The sequence below is a fragment of the Podarcis cretensis genome, assembly GCF_951804945.1.
Source record: "Podarcis cretensis genome assembly, chromosome: 3".
Taxonomy (NCBI): domain Eukaryota; kingdom Metazoa; phylum Chordata; class Lepidosauria; order Squamata; family Lacertidae; genus Podarcis; species Podarcis cretensis.
The window spans coordinates 82,531,584-82,548,666 of record NC_137172.1 but is presented as its reverse complement, the minus strand read 5'-3'; the positions used below and the strand labels follow the sequence as shown (position 1 = coordinate 82,548,666).

At 41.9% G+C, this 17,083-nt stretch overlaps 1 long non-coding RNA gene across 1 annotated transcript; it reads right to left on the bottom strand.

Annotated features, from left to right (window-relative positions):
• Nucleotides 1-5,192: 5,192 nt before the first annotated feature.
• On the bottom strand, nt 5,193-11,261 carry LOC307212987. Its single transcript, XR_013837329.1, has 3 exons — nt 11,222-11,261; nt 9,035-9,269; nt 5,193-5,629 (listed from the first exon to the last, which is right to left on the bottom strand). It is a non-coding gene; the product is annotated as an uncharacterized lncRNA (long non-coding RNA).
• Between the last annotated feature and the right edge of the window lie 5,822 nt (nt 11,262-17,083).

Below are 17,083 nucleotides of genomic sequence, written 5' to 3'. Positions count from 1 at the left end.
GGGAAGTTGCATCACTGAGAAGCTTTCCTGACTCTACAGTGTAATCTGGCCTGCAAGGCTGTTTTTCCTATAGCCAAGCTTATCTGTCCTATGCTTGACATCATCTAGGACATCAGGTGTTGGGCAGGCAAAGCTGGGGCTCTCTGATGAAATGGGGAAAACAGCCATTGACTGTTCATGCCTTTGTCTCGTCCTCTTTTAAAGCCAAGTTGGTAGCCATCACTGGCTCCTGTGAGAGCAAGTTCCATAGATTAACTACAGCATGTGAGGGCCAGTGCGGTGTAGTGGTTAAGAGCGGTAGATTCGTATTCTGGAGAGCCGGGTTCTCGTCTCCGCTCCTCCACATGCAGCTGCTGGGTGATCTTGGGCTAGTCACACTTCTCTGAAGTCTCTCAGCCTCACTCACCTCACAGAGTGTTTGTTGTGGGGGAGGAAGGGAAAGGAGAATGTTAGCTGCTTTGAGACTCCTTCAGGTAGTGATAAAGTAGGATATCAAATCCAGACTCCTCTTCTTCTATGTGAAGAACTTTATTTTCTCTGTCTGGAATCTTCCAGTGTACAAGTTCATTGAATAGCCTTGTATTATGTTTGAGGATGAAAAAAAACCCTATCTTTATCCACATCCTCCACACCTCTATCATGTCCCCGCTGTGACTCACTTTTATTCTAAATTAAAACACCCCCAAAATTGTTGCCTTTCTTCATAAGGGAGCTGCTCTAACCTCTTGATCATTTTGTTTGACCTTTACCTTTTCCAATTCTACAATATCCTTTCTGAGACAGGTGACCAGAACGGTACATAAAAATGAACACACAGAGACACACAAAGACTGAACAGAGAGGTAGAACCTATTGCCCTTTCACAGCAACTGCACACTGGATCAACACCATCCTTGAGCTGTCTGCTAGGACCCCAAGGTCAGTCAATGTCAGTTCAGATCATACTAGTGTGTGTGTGTGTGATAATATATATATATTTTTGTCCAATGTGCCTCGGTGGTGATCAGCAGGGGTGCTCACCTGACCTCTCATCACCGGCTTACTGGGATGGGGAGGTACAAGGTGGGAGGTCGGTCGGTGTGGTGCAAACACAATAGCAGAGCCATTTCACTGCTCCCATTGGTGCGTTTGCACCACACCATCCTCACTGCCATTTCACCCCTCCTAGGAAGGTGCAGTGACTGCAGTTGCAGAAGGTCAGATAAGCACTGCTAACTACTAGTGGTGTACACTTGCTGACGCTGAACAGCATCTGCTGTTTTACTGCCCATTTATGCAGCCTGGAGAGAGATTTAATATTTTGTTGGAAGCCGCCCAGAGTGGCTGGAGAAACCCAGCCAGATGGGCGGGGTAACAACAACAACAAAACATCATCATCATCATCATCATCATCATCATCATCATCATTATTAAGCTTTTGCCACTTCTTATGTGTTTCAACCTCTCTGAACAACTGGGCTTAATCAGCAAACTTGGCCACATTACCGCTCATTCCTAACTCCATATCATTTATGAATATGCTAAAAAGTACATGTCCCCAAGCCAATCCTTGAAGGGCTCCACTTTCTTCATCTCTCAGTTGCAGCCCCCACCCCACCATGACACAAATCTATTCCAAACATTGGGGAAGTTTTGAAAGCAGTTTCTAATGCAGCATGATTCTATTATTATTTTTGATGCTATGTAGAATTGCCTGTTGGAAGGGAGATGAATAAAGTCAAAGGCAGGGATGGCTCTGCACATGCCATTAGGCCCACCCAAAGGCTCAGAACACACCTTACAGTGGGCCTCCATACAGTGGCCAGTATGTTTTAAGATCAGGGTGCAGAAGGCTCTATTAACATGAAACCTATGCGAATATGATTTTTTCCATGAATACATTTTAAGGGAAGGGAAAATTATATTGTAATAAATGTCTTTCAAAGTATATTCTGGGCATGAAAATGACTGTGTCTTCCCTTATATCCATGTTCCTTTTGTGTGATTTTATGCCCAAAGCAATGAAGTGAAACTCCAAACATTGCTGCTGCATCAATATATACTGCCCATGGAGAAAAGCAAGAAGCGAGTGAATTGCAGTAGGTTTGGCAGGGGTGGGGGGTGGGGGTAGGGGAGTGGGGATGAGGGAGGCTGACAGTAGTGATTAAAGAAACAAGTTTCTTACAAGCAGACATTCATGTTGCTAAAGGATGTTCATAAATTGTTTCCATGTAACTGAGCAAGTAGGAGACTCTGGAGACAGCAAGAAACAAGAATTCAGGCGATGCAGATATTGTCACTCACACCGCCAGCATCTTTGTGCTTAGAAATAGGGCTATTGGGATAAAATATAATGCACCATTATTGTTCCTGGCTAGCTGAAAGTATTTAGCAGAGCTAGAAGGAGCGGATCAGCATTTTATCAAGGGTACAAGCAGTACCTGCTGGGGTGAGGGGAGTGTTCAAATGCAAGGCACTGCGGCATGTTCTAATTGTAATGTCAAGACAAGTATACTTTTAGGCAATGGGAAAGTGGAACATTCTGTCCTCTTTTGTACATCACAAATGTTCTTATCTGCAGCCTTGCAGGAGTATTAAAAAAAGAAGAAGTTTGTGACAAATACCATGCCCCTCTCCCCAACTCAAGAAACATTTTCTTCTGTTTGTAAGGGAATTAGCAGAACTACTTCCTCAACAACTTATCATGACCAATGGCCAAATTCTTTGTCAGGCAAAAGAAGATTAATGGTTGTTTGATGTTCCTCGATGGCTAGTGAATGTCTCTTTAGGAGAGGTGATTGTCACAAGATGGTTTCTTGATATGGAGGCCTCTCTGGAATGTTCTGAACACAGGAAGCTATTAGCTTTCAGAAGATCCCATGTCATGTTTAGGGCAGGTCCATTTCTTGAACCAGACCATGATCCCAGAATGCTATGGGCTAAACACAGAGACCAGGCCATCTTGGAACATACAGTAGGCATATGTGGTGTGGTAGGGGATTATGGAAGGAAGGACCTCAGTTTGCATATAGCTGTAAGCCTGCTGTCTGAAAAGCAGTCTTGAATCTAGGTTTTTATTTTGAAGAGTCTCAGGCCTCTCAGGACAACACCTCTGACTGAGGGAAGAGCTTTGTGTTTGGGAGAGAGAAAAGCAATGAATGGAAGCAGTAGTGTAGCACCCTGCTTGTGGTTAACGCTTAGCTGGAATGAAATATTCAACGCAGCAATAGAGAAATTAAAATAATAATTTATTTGTCAGACAAATAAATGAGAGGCACAGTGGTATATGGTTACCAAGCTCTGGCCTGCCCTCCTGCCATTCTGGCCAGCACTTATATTTCCTTAATCCAGCCCCCTTGCTCCTCCTGTGGCTGCCTCTGTCCAATCAGCCTGGTTGAAATTCCTATTGGCTGTTTGCTAGAACCAATCAAAAAAGATACACCCATTTCCTTTTGCCCTTTTATGGGAAACAAAAAGCTATATATTCTTCTATCTATAAATGACAAATAAGTAGTAATATATCTTACATGTGTCTCAACAAGGAACCTTAATTACCAGCTCACCTCTTGCCCTCCTTGCCCTATTGCCCTCCAAAACAAATGGTTAATCTTAAATTTTTATCTTAAACAGATGTCAAGGATCTTGAGTTCACATCATCATTGAAAGATCTCCTTCTCTTGGAGGTCTTTAAACAAAGGCCTGACAACCATATGTGTGCTCTAATGATGTTTCCTGCTTGGCAGGGGGGCTGGGCTGATAGCTGATGGCCCCTGTGATCCCTTCCAACTATATGAAATAAGAATCTAGCATAAGGATTTAACATTTCTTTCTTTCTAAATCCTTTGCATAATTACATTTAAGCCAATATATTTAATACATAACATAGATAGCTTTTTAGAAGAATAAACCTTCTCAAAGTAAAAAAGGAAGGAACAGTTTCCAGCCTCAAAATAAGATAGGAAGAAACCTATCTTCTCCAGCCAAGCCAGTTGCCTTTTTCACTGCTCTTGACCTTTCAACCTTAGGAAAATATGGCTCAAGTTTAATGGGAGGCACATGGTTTTATTTTACTATTTACCCACTCTTAATTATGTTTATCTCTTTTTTTTATCTTCTGTAATATGTAGGGTCAGTGTAACCTTGGCTCTCAGCCTGTAATTCCCTTTTTACGACTTTGAGAATTGTTTTCTGCTATAAATCAGGGGGGCCCCTTGTCCAGGAGAATAAACATTGCCAAGGTTCTTAGGCAGCTGGTCTTCTGCCTGGCATAAACATTTGAAAATCTTTAAGCTCTTTTTAAGATACAGGCCTTAATCAAAAATATAAGCTTTGATAAAAATGCAGGCTTATGATTAGATGCCTCAGTAGCTTTGGAAAAGACCCTTTAGGGGCTGCCTCTCTGGGAGATCCAAGGTAGCCTGCAGGACAGTGGAATAGCTGCCTGTAGTAAACAGAAATTCTCAAGATAACAAACTGTGCCACATTAAAGATCTGCTCTGCATTGATGGGTAAATGTGTGTGTCCTTGATGGGTAAATGTGTGTGTCCTTGGTGTATCATTAGAGGATACTTTGTGGAGTGTATTGTTATGAGTTTGGGCAGGGGTATACCTAGGGACCCTCGCACCCTTGGCAAGGAGCTGTATCAGTGCCCCCACCCACCAAAAAAATTACTTTACCACAATAGCCACATTATTTGTCTAAAAATTACTGCTAAAATGAAATTAACTACTGTTGGTTTAGATGGGAATGCTTTAATTTCATCGATTAAATGCTCCAAGTAATTTAACGGTGCAAATAATAAAGTACATAACTCAGTTATGCACTATAAGCAGTAGATCAATGCACACTATATGCATAAATCAGTAATATCCTATAATACATTGACTTACCTTAACCCTGGATTACTAACCCTGACTAAAACTTATATTACTAACTCATCAAATTCTTTTATGACCTTTTTTAAAATACTTATTTTCCTGTTCCTATTTATTTTGAAAAAATTACATGATCTACTTTGGCATAGTATGGAGATGCAGGATTAAAAGAAACATCTGGTCTAATGTGTTTAAACAGTATTTTATTACTTATAAATCTATGTGTATGAACAAGTTAAAATTTCACTTTTCTTGCTTTGACTGAAGCAAATTTGCTATGGCATCTACAATAATCTGTGAAACCACTTCATGTTTGATTGATAATAAGGCAAGGCTGGTCAATCTTTCTTGGTTCACAGTACAACAGAGAGAATTCTTCATCAACTTGAGCTTGCTAAAGCTGCGTTCGCAAGATGCCACAGTCATTGGTAAGGTTACATAAACTCGAAGTGCAGTCTTGATGTTTGGCTAAATTTCATCCAGAGAGTACTCTTATATACACTTGTTTGATGCAACTCAGTATTCTTCCCCATCTTTGAAGAAGGCAGAACAAAATGTGAAGTCTATTTGTCTGATCAAATCTTGTGCTCCAAAAGCTGTTCCATTGCTATAATTTCTGTGATCTGCCATGTCATGCAGTACTGAAAAAACACAATTTACTGGCTTTCAAAAAGCACTAATTGCTCTCTGTTTGGATGACCACCTCGTATCACTGTGACCTTTTAAAGAAACTCCAAGTGTGTCCATTAAAACTCGCTATTTTCCTGTGGAACCACTGGAAAAAATTGAAGAGTTGTTGTACAGTTCCAAAAAAATTACAATCATTGCTCAGACATTTGCAGCCTGGTATCCAACAAGATTTAAACTGTGGGCAGCACAGGGTATGTATCTCACCAAGTCATAGACCTGAGATAATCTTGCTTGTTTGCCATTGTATTTTCCAGCCATGCTGCTGCCATTATCATACGCTTGACTATGGCAGCCATTAATTTTCAAACAGTCTGCCTGCAGTTTTAATAAATTATCATTTGAAATGTCCTTTCCTGTTTTTTCATTTGTGTTTACAAAATCATAACCATATAACTTGGCTCATCTGCTCCATCTAAGCACTATTTGGGATGCAGTTGAAGATGATAGAAAAATATTTTGCTGCTTTAATTTTCCCCAATATCTCTCATCCTTTGCTTTCCCTGCTATCAACTCAATCAACTCATTTTAATATATACCGGTATATATATTTTTTTGGGGGGATAACACAGAACTTATTTACTTGCATTCACATAGGTCATGTGAGCATAAATCACTGAGGGCTGAGGGCTTATCAATTCCAAGGTACTGAGGAACAGTGCTTTATTTTCTGGGGGGACGCAGGGAGACGCATACCCCTAAACATTTTGTGAATCTAAGTTTGGCCTCATTGAGGGGCAGCATTTCAACAGGAATAGGAAAATGAGAGTACCCCTAAACATATTTTTTTTTTGGGGGGGGGGAAACATTGCTGAGGAATATACCAGGCTCCCATGAAATTTCCCTCCAATTGCCTCCATGATGTACCAAGTTGTCTTGGGCACAAAAAATGATAACATTGACAGAAACTTTTAGAATGTTTTGCCATTTCTCAGTCTCTTCTTAAAGGCTGTTTTTAGCATGCAGAGTTTTACCAATTCTTAATCTTTCGAAGTCTTTCCACGTTGTCTATCAATGTCTGTGATGAGATGCATTTTAATGAATTTGTACAGAGGGATTCAAATTTTTCCAATACTGAAAACCCTTCTCAAAGTCAGAAAATGTTGTGAGTTTTGGTCTCTTGAAGAAAAACAAAACACAATGGGAAACAAAAAAAGGGAGCATTTTTAGATTGGCTAAAGGATTGAACATTCAGTGCAGGAATACACATTTCCCCCAGAACTGCACCCGTTACAAACAATGCTACAGATTTCTTCAGATGGCAGTATACTGTGCAGTCTAGGCAATGCCACTGGGGAAGATAGTAGTCACAGCCACAGAGAGACTGGGTATGTACTGAACAGTGCCAGGAACAGGGAAGACAGAGGAGAGCCGATGTCACTCAGAAGGATCATAGATCCAGAATAAGAGCAAGCAGCAAAACAGATTGCCAGCCCCCTGCAAACTGGAAATGATCCCCAAAAGAGGGACTTCAAACCTGCTGCTTCATGTTCCTTCATGGCAGTGAAGGTTTACTATAAGGAAAGAGCCATAGGTGACCAACCTCTGTCCCTACATACTAGAAAAAGAACCCAGAAATGAGACTTATAAGGGCACAGTGGTATTTAGCAAACTGGTACCTCTGTGTAGAAAGCTTTGTCCTGTCTCGTACAGGACTGCCAAGTGATGCCAAGTTAGCTGCTAAATCTAGAGAAATGGCAGGATGTCTGACAGGCCTTAGACCAGGCATAGGCAAACTCGGCCCTCCAGATGTTTTGGGACTACAACTCCCATGAACTCAGCTAACAGGACAAGTGGTCAGGGATGATGGGAATTGTAGTCCCAGAACATCTGGAGGGCCGAGTTTGCCTATGCCTGCCTTAAACCTTGAAGAATTCTTAAATTGTGCTTTGGATTTTGATTACATAAGGCTGAAAGCCTGCGTTCAATTGTAGCTGTTGGAATAATTTGATATGAAGGGCTGAAGTTGTTTATATGTGGGGAGGAAAGGCAGCATTTTTATTCCCTGTGTTGCTTGTTTTATTTTTCCGTTCGTTTTTCCTGGCAAGTGTTGGTTTGGTGGTAAAATATTTTGCAGGGTGTAGAAATCTTTAGATTTATCCATGATGAAGCAGAGGAAGCTGTCTTATGCTGAGTCAGGTCCACTAGTCCATCAAGTAGTGCAATATTGTAAGGTAGTGCCACATGCACTGGCAGTGGATCTCCAGGGTTCCAAATAGGGAACACTCCCAACCCTGAATGGGGACACCAGGGGAGGAATTAAAACATCACACTGGAAATTGCTATATTTTTTTGCTGAAGAGCTTTCCTTGTGGCAATGAGCTTTCCTTAAGCGAACAACAGACATTTCTTCTGTAGATATTGTATCAGCCTCTTTTTCTTTTATATATATTTTTCTCTTCTCGCCCCCACATGTGTCTCAAAGTATTTTTATCCATCTCCTGTAAATTCTTCTCCCTTCACATTCAGCTCATACTTATTCTCCTCACCACCACTATGCCAGTTTCTTCCCTCCCTCCCTCCTACATTCACTTCTTTCTCCTACAACAGCTTTCCTCTTATTCCTTTTTCACTTCCGTGTCTGTTTGGTTTCTTGTTGCCAAATTCCATACATTTAAGAATCTTAGAGTTGGAAGGGACAATGACCATCATCTAGTCCAACCCCCTTCAATGCAGGGATCTTTCATCTAACCTGGGGCTCAAACCCACAACCCTGAGATTAAGAGAGTCTCATGCTCTACAGACTGAGCTATCCCTCACCTTTTATTTCGCTTTCTAGTTTCCTCCATCACCTCATCCAGCCATTTCCCCTCAGAGGAGGGACACACACAAAGTCAAACCTTGTTGTCCCCCAGCCACTGTTACTTAGCATGGGAGAAGTTGCTGGCGCTGGCATTGGTCTAGCTAAAGGGCTATGGAGTAGCAAGGGGGCAAGTGACAGGCAGCTGAGGAGGCCTTGAGCAAGTTGTGGCACTGAGGCCCACCTGAAAGTGGACCAAAGACCACTGGAAGGCCACACTCTTTGAGAAACACTGTTCTAGACCAAAAGAATCATCAATGGCAAAAGTGAACAGGGAGTGGAGTCAGGGTCAAATTTTGCACAGCTAAGAAAGAAAGAAAGAAAGAAATATTCATTTTTATTACAGAGTTCCTGCTTAATGTCTGGAAATGTTATCTCCTTGTATCACTTATGGTCAATCTGAAAAACTCCCCCAAAGTTTTGGCATTTCACCAATATTCTAATTCCTGGTTGTGCTCGTTAGCACTAAATAAAACTGGAGTAGGTTAAGTGTCTCAGTGAAGGCTCTTGTTGAGAAAGGAAGGTGGTGTCAAAAATGTTGACACGATTTTGTAAAAAGATGCCAGGCATTTAGCAGATTCTGTAATTGGTAGCTCTCTTAGGCTTACATGCAACAACCCGCACACAGAAAGAGGATACTTGCAAAACAGTAAAGACCTAATGGGAAAGAATTTTCAAACCACTTAATAATACCTTTTCTGTTTCCCTGAAATGACAGGCAGGAAGATTGCAGAACATGTCCTGCTATTGATTCAGCTTCTCCTGTGTTGTCAGACTTGATTATCTCAATTTCTCCCAAGGTTTGACTTGATGGAGAAGGAATTTGGCTCATTAATACACGTCTTTCGATCAGGCACCGCGGGGAGCAGGTGGAGAACAGCAAAATCAGCAACACCCAAATGCAGGAGAACTCCGTGTGGTTCTAGAACTAAAATCAAAAAGGTTTATCCATGGAGATGGAGTGCTACAGCTAATCCAGTGATGGACTATTGATAAGTCTGGCTAAGGGAGGAAAAGTGAGGCTTTCCTTCCATCAGGCTTTGAGATAAAGTCAGGACGGCACGCTGCAGCCTGTCCTTTCTGTGGGCTACACCCTTTATTTAAGACAGTGACGCTGAAATGTCCTTCATCTCAGGTAAGCTGGGTGTGGCAGATAGAATACTGGCAAGCTTCCATTCACTGCAGCCTTTAAGCAGGGAGAGAACTATGAGTGATCTTGCCTTATTGACATGCCTCATCCTCATAGTCATCAGCAACCTCCCCTTTAATTTTTCAGGCCATCAGAACAGGATGAAATCAGGCAGGAGAAATTCACAATTCCTGAGGCCCTTCCTCCTAGAAAGATAGATGTCCATGGTCCACTGGCTATAGTAATGAATGAAGAGTTTACACGCTGTATGAAAACAACATAAATGTCACTGTTCTCTCTTCTTGCAAGCATGCTGCCAAGTTAACGCCACAGATACTTCGTTGTCATCATGAGTGGTATAGTTGTAGACCAGTCCAGGTGTGTGAAAACCAGTCTATCCATCAGTCAACCTCCTTATTATGGTCAATCATTAGAATTAAAGAGAAAACAAACTTTGCAGAAATATGTAAAATAATACCAAACAAAACAAAATGGAGAACCATGAAAATGAAATTAGTAGGGACTGTATTGTATCATAAAACACCAGGCATAGAAAACAAAATTATAACTCTGCCAAAATCAGTCCCTGGTGAGCTTTACATGCAGCAACACAATATTTAGCCACACTGGAAAATGTGGATGCATTCTGATTTTAAAAGAATTTTTTAAAAGCACAAAATGCACCATATCGTCCTGAGAATCTCTGTGAAAAGAGCTCAGTAAAAATATTACAAAATATCACAATAAAAGGAGCAAAACATAAGAAAACGAGGTATCAGTTCTACTTTTCCAGATTCGTAGGGACGTGTGGGAAGAAGAGATGTCATAAGGCTCCCCCGCCAATTTTCCTCAAATGCTGCAGTCAGTCTAGGCAAGCGTGTGATTGATGCAGTACTAGTGCAATAACCTTGCATTCTCCTAAGATGTTGTCAAACATCTTTTCTAGGCACATTTGTATACATTTTCATGGTGCATGGCAGCTTAGATGGTCAGATCACTAGTAATCAAATGGGACAGATTCTATAGAGCAAGGGAGATGATCATACTCGTAATATGGCTTATTAGAAACAGCCGAAGCTGCCTTAGACCAAGTCCACTGGTTCACCCAGCTCTGTAGTTGTGTACTCTTGACTGGCAGTGGTTTTCGACAGTTTCACGCAGGAGTCCTTTTTAGGCTTACCTGGAGATGCTAGCGATCAAACCCGAGACCTTTTGCATGTAAAGCATGCAATGCATTCTAATTGTAACCTCCTCCCTTTTCATATCCCCTTACCCCTTCTGCTGGTCCCTTTGGCTCAACTTGAAACCACCAACATTTGCTGTACGTTATACAGGGTAGCTCAAGTCGGGGCGAGTATTGCATAACCCGCCGTTCTGCCTTTTTGAGCCAGATGATTATTTGATATCTGCTCAGCCAAATCTTGTCACACTGCGTTAGTAGATTTCCCCTCCTAACAAGGCAGAGGCAAGTCACAATGGCGGTAGATCCTTGCACTGAAAATGTGCCTTCCCTAATCATGTACAGTAGAAAGACGACACTTCCACTTTTAACTGAAAAATGAGGGGTTCAGAAGCCATGGGTGTAGCCAGGGGGATGAGAAGCAGGAGGGGAGCAGCCCCCACATCAAGTAAATCAATAACAAATACTTAACTAACTGAGGTTCTGACCCCCCCCCCAACATGAAGCCTTCCCCCCTCCCAACATAAAGCCTGGCTATGCCCATGGAAGACTTTCTTCTGAAGCTGCTTACCTCACCAAGTACTGCCCCTCTCTCCAAGCACTTTTCTCCAGTCCAGCACTGGAGGAGGGAAGCCCCTGGTGCATGGGCAACTCCATGAGGAAGGGGGCAGGGCACCTGTTCCAGAACCGAGCTACCTGTGACACGATTGGTAAGTTCCCAGAAGCCACGCCTATTGCTCAGTTGGGTTGCCAGTTGTTTCACTAGAATGTGCCACAACATCATCAAAGTGACCTCAGCAAGCATTTCAATTTCAAATATTCTGATCACTTCTACTCTTAGCTAAGTAATTTTGTTTATTTACCTGATTTACGAGGTGGCTGCCTCCCTGCCCTCGGGCCATGCCAATGCCCAGTGCTAGTGTATGTTGTGGGGCGGGCAAGCTGGCAGACTTAAGAAACTGCAGCGGAACGGCTCTGTACTCCTCACCTGTGTGTCTCATTTGTTTAAAAATATGTACCCTCTTATTTTATGGCTGGGAGAAATCTGTGCTTAAAAATGTGGATCACCTGCCCTCTAGTTTGGCCTTGAGAATGCTCTGAAATGCAGTCTGATTTTCACATTTGGTACCTTAGTTCAATAAAAAACCATTAAATCTCTCTCTCTCTGTGTGTGGGTGGATTCAGGTGGAAATGGGAAGAAAGCAAACTGTTAATATAATTTTCCTGACTGTAACCTTGTCCTTTATGCATTCTAGCTATTGAATGATTATTTATTCCTATGGTAAAACTCTTTAACGCTGAAATATTGCTAGGCAGAAAATGGAATTGATGGTAGCTGTACAAAGAACTGCTTTGCACTGGCTGGTGAGTGGAGGTGGAGGCTTGGCTTAGGAGTCTGCACTACGTGAATGCAATGATCTGGCTTTTCAGTGTGAAAAATTGGGTAATTCGACAATGGAGCGAGTGGGAAGATTCTGGCTAGGTCATTCTGACTTGCAATGACCCTTATCTTCCATGAGGGCAGTATGAGGAGAGGTGGAAAGATAATTAATACAGACCTGCTGAGGGTTTCTTTCTTTCATCCATTAATGCTTTGCAGCCTGCAGAGATGAAATGACCCAGGTGTCTCTTGCCTGAGCCTTTGAGGACACAGTTGATGTTCCAAATGAATGTTTAATTATCTGGATATAAATTTAATTGACATAAGCTTAAGCAGCCCTGATGTTGTGAAAAAGACTTAATAAAAATTAATCTCGCAGCAGCCTCACTTGCTCACATGTTGCCTAAACAGTTACCTGGCTCAAAATGGTAATACAAACTTGTATGTTAAAATGAGCTATTTAGAAAAGTGATGTTCTTTGGCCAGACTGCTAGTTACACATTGCATTTTTTTTGGTCCCGATTTATTTGTTATTGAAAAGATACCTTGGGGACTACCATAGAGAGTACCAAAAGAGAGACTGTATAATCCTTTCCTTTACTGCTAGTAGTCTGCTCAAAGTTATCCCTCAAGCTGTTTCTCCACTCCCTTGGCAAAAGACACGGAGACCACACAAGCTGCCTTCTGTTCATACACAAAATATGCCCTTTTGACAGGTTTTGAAGAATTTGTAAGTGGAAAGAACTATTGGGAAAAGTGTTTCCAAGATATTTCCTTCTGCAGAGGAAATATTTGGGGTTGTTAAGACTCAAGATGGCTTCAGTATTGCTCTCCTATACTATTTCAAACATGTGGTACTAGGTTGTTGTTGGGGGGGGGCAATTTTAGTTAAAATTATAGCCCCAGAGAGGGGAATTGTTATAAGAAATCTAAGGTCATAAATAAATAAAACATGTGGTTTAAGTATGTGTTTTCCCCTTGTGCGCTCATGAACATTCATTTTATTTATGACCTTAGATTTCTTATAACAATTCCCCTCTCTGGAGCTATAATTTTAACTAAAATTGCCCCCCCCCCACAACAACCTAGTATCCACCCTTCCTTAGTATAAAACAAGAGAAATAGGCAAGGGTAATGGACAAATGGCTTCTGTAAGAGTTGGGTGTTGTAAGTGAATCTGATACTGTGGGATCTGTGCCAATCTCTTCTGTGATTGCTAACAGCCAAATGGGCTAGCAGGACCAGCATAACTGGAACAGGAAATGTGATACGCAATCAGTGGCCTCAACTTCAAAGCTCTGTGCTAGCAGGTATCTTTAGTACAAGGTACTTCCTGTTTGGTATTAATGTTGGCTGGGGGAAGCACTCCGTGACACATTGCTTCATCTCATAGCCTTATTCAATATTTAAATTAAAAACTTAGTTAGAACCGAACCTGGATTTCCTCTTGGTCAGCTTCAATATATTTTTACAAAAGTTGGGTGCCACCTCCACTCTCTGCTGACCAATTGAAAGATCACAAGGGGTTCCAGGCACTCACTCAGGGTGTGTGTTCCTTGAGAATTGAGACATGATGGAGACTGTCATTGCTTTAAGAAACACGGTTCATCCACCTATTTACACCTTCAGTCTGCATGGAGGGAGTCCAGAGCTTACAGCATGGCCATTTCAAAAGGGGCTTGTCCCCCACAGCAGTGCAGCCAGCCTTCAGCCAACCTGCCCAAGATGGATCCCTGTCTTTCTTCTTCCTTCTTTTTCTCAGAACACCCTGCTAAAAACTCTCTTTTCCTGTCACCTCACACCCAGTTACCCTGGCAACCTTCCAAACCCCAGTCTCTGTTCACACCTCAGGGCAAGGAGGGAGGACAGTTCTATTGCATTGCCAATGGCTCTCAGTGGCCCTGTATTATTTCTTAATGGCCCTAGCTTGGCCAGACCGCTTTGCTATGCTAGCTCAGGAATTCCTCTGTAGCTTGTATCCTCCCTTTCCAAATAATCAAAATCCTACCATTTATTAATTTATAGGGTTTAGGGGTGGAGGTCTCATGCCCTCATCAGATGTGTGAGACTTTAAGTGTCACAAACTGCTTTGTTTTTGCTGCAACAGACTAGCATGGCTGGCTACCTCTCTGGAAACTCTTTTTAAGTATATTTGCTCTTTGGCTATGTACACATTACCACTTTCGCTCCAGTGCTCTCGCACCACTGTTGACAGCATGTGCAAAGATGGAAACATTCTTGAACAGGGGTTTGGGAAGGGGGTTGCTGGTTTAGGAAACAAATCAGGTAATGTATACCAGGTGAAGACACCCATTCGGCTCCTTGGTGCATACAGCAAGTGGAAATGCAATTTGAAGTGTGTGTGTGTGTGTGTGTGTGTGTGTGTGAACCAACTTGCTGTGTTTTAAGCCACGAATATGTAGATCAGGCTGTTCAAACCAGATCAGATTTAAAAAGGAAACATTGATGTTTTCGCTTTTGTTCGCCCTGTTTATGAATACTGGCAGACTAAAACAGGAGAGGAAGCTAATGATGCTGTGTTCCTTTGTTCCTGAAATGTTTTGTGATCAACTGGGCAATGGGATAGGGGAAGCTCGAGGGAACTAAACAAGCTGGTGAACTAAGCTTGAACTTTACGTGTGAAATCAAGAGAGAATCAACAGGTGTGCTAACAGCTTCCAAAGCTGTGTGCCAGCAGGTTGCCATTTAAATGGCTGTGTTATCACATATACCCCATCTGCATAAAGCATCTGTGGCTGGACTGGTATAGTGTTTAGTGTGTTTGGGTCTGAAGAGTGGAAATCCCTCTGAAAATCCTCCACTCTGCCATAAATGTAAGTAAAGCAGCAGTTCTCAGTATGGACACAAGGGAAGTAAAGCCCCATTGAAGATGGTGAGATTTGCTTCAGAGTAAATATGCATAAGATTGAAATCTCAGCATCTGCAGGTAGGGCTAGGAGAGTCTTCTACCTGAATTCCTGGCAAGCAGCTGCCACTCAACATAGACAATACTGAGCTAGATGGACCCACGGGTCTGACTTGAGAGCTTCCTATCTTCCACAGCTGCAATACTATGAACACTAGGGGATGCAGGTGGCGCTGTGGTCTAAACCACTAAGCCTCTTGGGCTTGCCTATCAAAAGGTTGGCAGTTCGAATCCCCAGAACGGGGTGAGCTCCCATTGTCCTGTCGCAGCTCCTGCCAACCTAACAGTTTGAAAGCATACCAGTGCGAGTAGATAAATAGGTGGCAGGAAGGTAAACGGCATATCTGTGTGCTCTGGTTTCCGTCATGGTGTTCCGTTGCGCCATAAGCGGTTTAGTCAGGCTGGCCACATGACCTGGAAAGCTGTCTGTGGACAAACGCCAGCTCCCTTGGCCTGAAAGTGAGATGAGTGCTGCAACCCCATACAGTGGTACCTCAGGTTAAGTACTTAATTCGTTCCGGAGGTCTGTACTTAACCTGAAACTGTTCTTAACCTGAAGACCACTTTAGCTAATGGGGCCTCTTGCTGCTGCCGCGCCACCGGAGCACGATTTCTGTTCTCATCCTGAAGCAAAGTTCTTAACCTGAAGCACTATTTCTGGATTAGTGGAGTCTGTAACCTGAAGCGTATGTAACCTGAGGTACCACTGTAGTTGCCTTTGACTGGACTTATGTAACTGTCCAGGGGTCCTTTACCTTTTACTATGAACATTTACTAGAAGTAAGCTTTTACTTCAGCGGAACTTGCTTCTAAGTGTGCCTGGGATTGTGTAGTAAGTAACCTTGAGTTGCTCACTACTTCTCAGCCTAACCAATTCACAGGACTACTGTGGGAATAAAATTGCCATTGGCTAACTAACCCCATGGGCATAGACATGAGCTCATTCAAGGAAGGATGGAATACAAATTTAAGTTTTCTTCTTTGACTGCTATTAATTTGCAGACCGTCTTGAAGATCCATGACCAGCTCTTGCATATCTTAATACTGATCAGTAGGATTTGGAATTTGGATTTTACAGAAGACAAAGCACATTACTGATACTGCTATGTGATCCTGCTTTATCTGTAAGAGTTATCATTTTGACTTCTTCATGATATTATCCCAGTATCCTTTGTTCTAATCTCAGCTTTACACAGGCTCTTGGCAAAATGGCGAATGCTTTGTAAATCTTGATCAAAGTCAACTGGACTCTTCCCTTGGAGTTTTATATGCCATGTTCTTCTATGCTGCTTGAATATACATTTATGGTATCCTGTGCTGGGGGTGGGGAGGAGTGTGAGAAGGCAAGTGAGCTCAGAGCCTTCTTTTTCAAAAAGAAAAAGTGAAGAAAAGAAAAGAGAGATAGAGAAAATAAATATAGTATATTAATACACCAATTGTTAACAGTTAACAATAAAAAAAATTAACCTACTGCATTTTATATAAGTGAGTTCAATTCATTATACCTGTCCATGCAAAGTCAGTCTCTCTCTATAAGCAATTAGCTTTTAGTGGCAAGTGGAGTCAGGTCTTCCATCCACTGAATAAATGGAGCTGTACATTTATTTTTCCAGTGCAGTGATATCAGCCTTTCGGCCATAGTAAGGGTATGGAGAACCCATTTACATTATCTAGTTGTCAGACTCCACGTAGTAGGTATATAGTTCAAAAGAAGAATATCCTCTGGAAATTTTAGCTTTTCCCACACAGTCATATTTATATAATACACTATTCTCTCCCAAAACTTACTAAGTACAGGGCTTTGTAAAACATGTGTTTTAAAGAAGCATTATCTGCATTACATCGCCAATAAAATCATGGGATATTTCCCAGCTTGAAGTGGAGACAATGGGGTTCAAACTTGGGATCTTTTGCATACAAAGCAGTTTCTCTGCCATCACAGCTGATGGTAAATAATTATGTAAGAATAACTGTTTGGAGGAATGTCAAGTGGGAATTAAAGCATGGCATTCATTTGTTTTTGCTTTCACACTTATTACTTACTTACTTATTACAGAACATCCACTGTTCAAACAAGCAGTGCAAATGCAAAACATGATGCAGGCTAGCATGAGTTTGGAATCTGA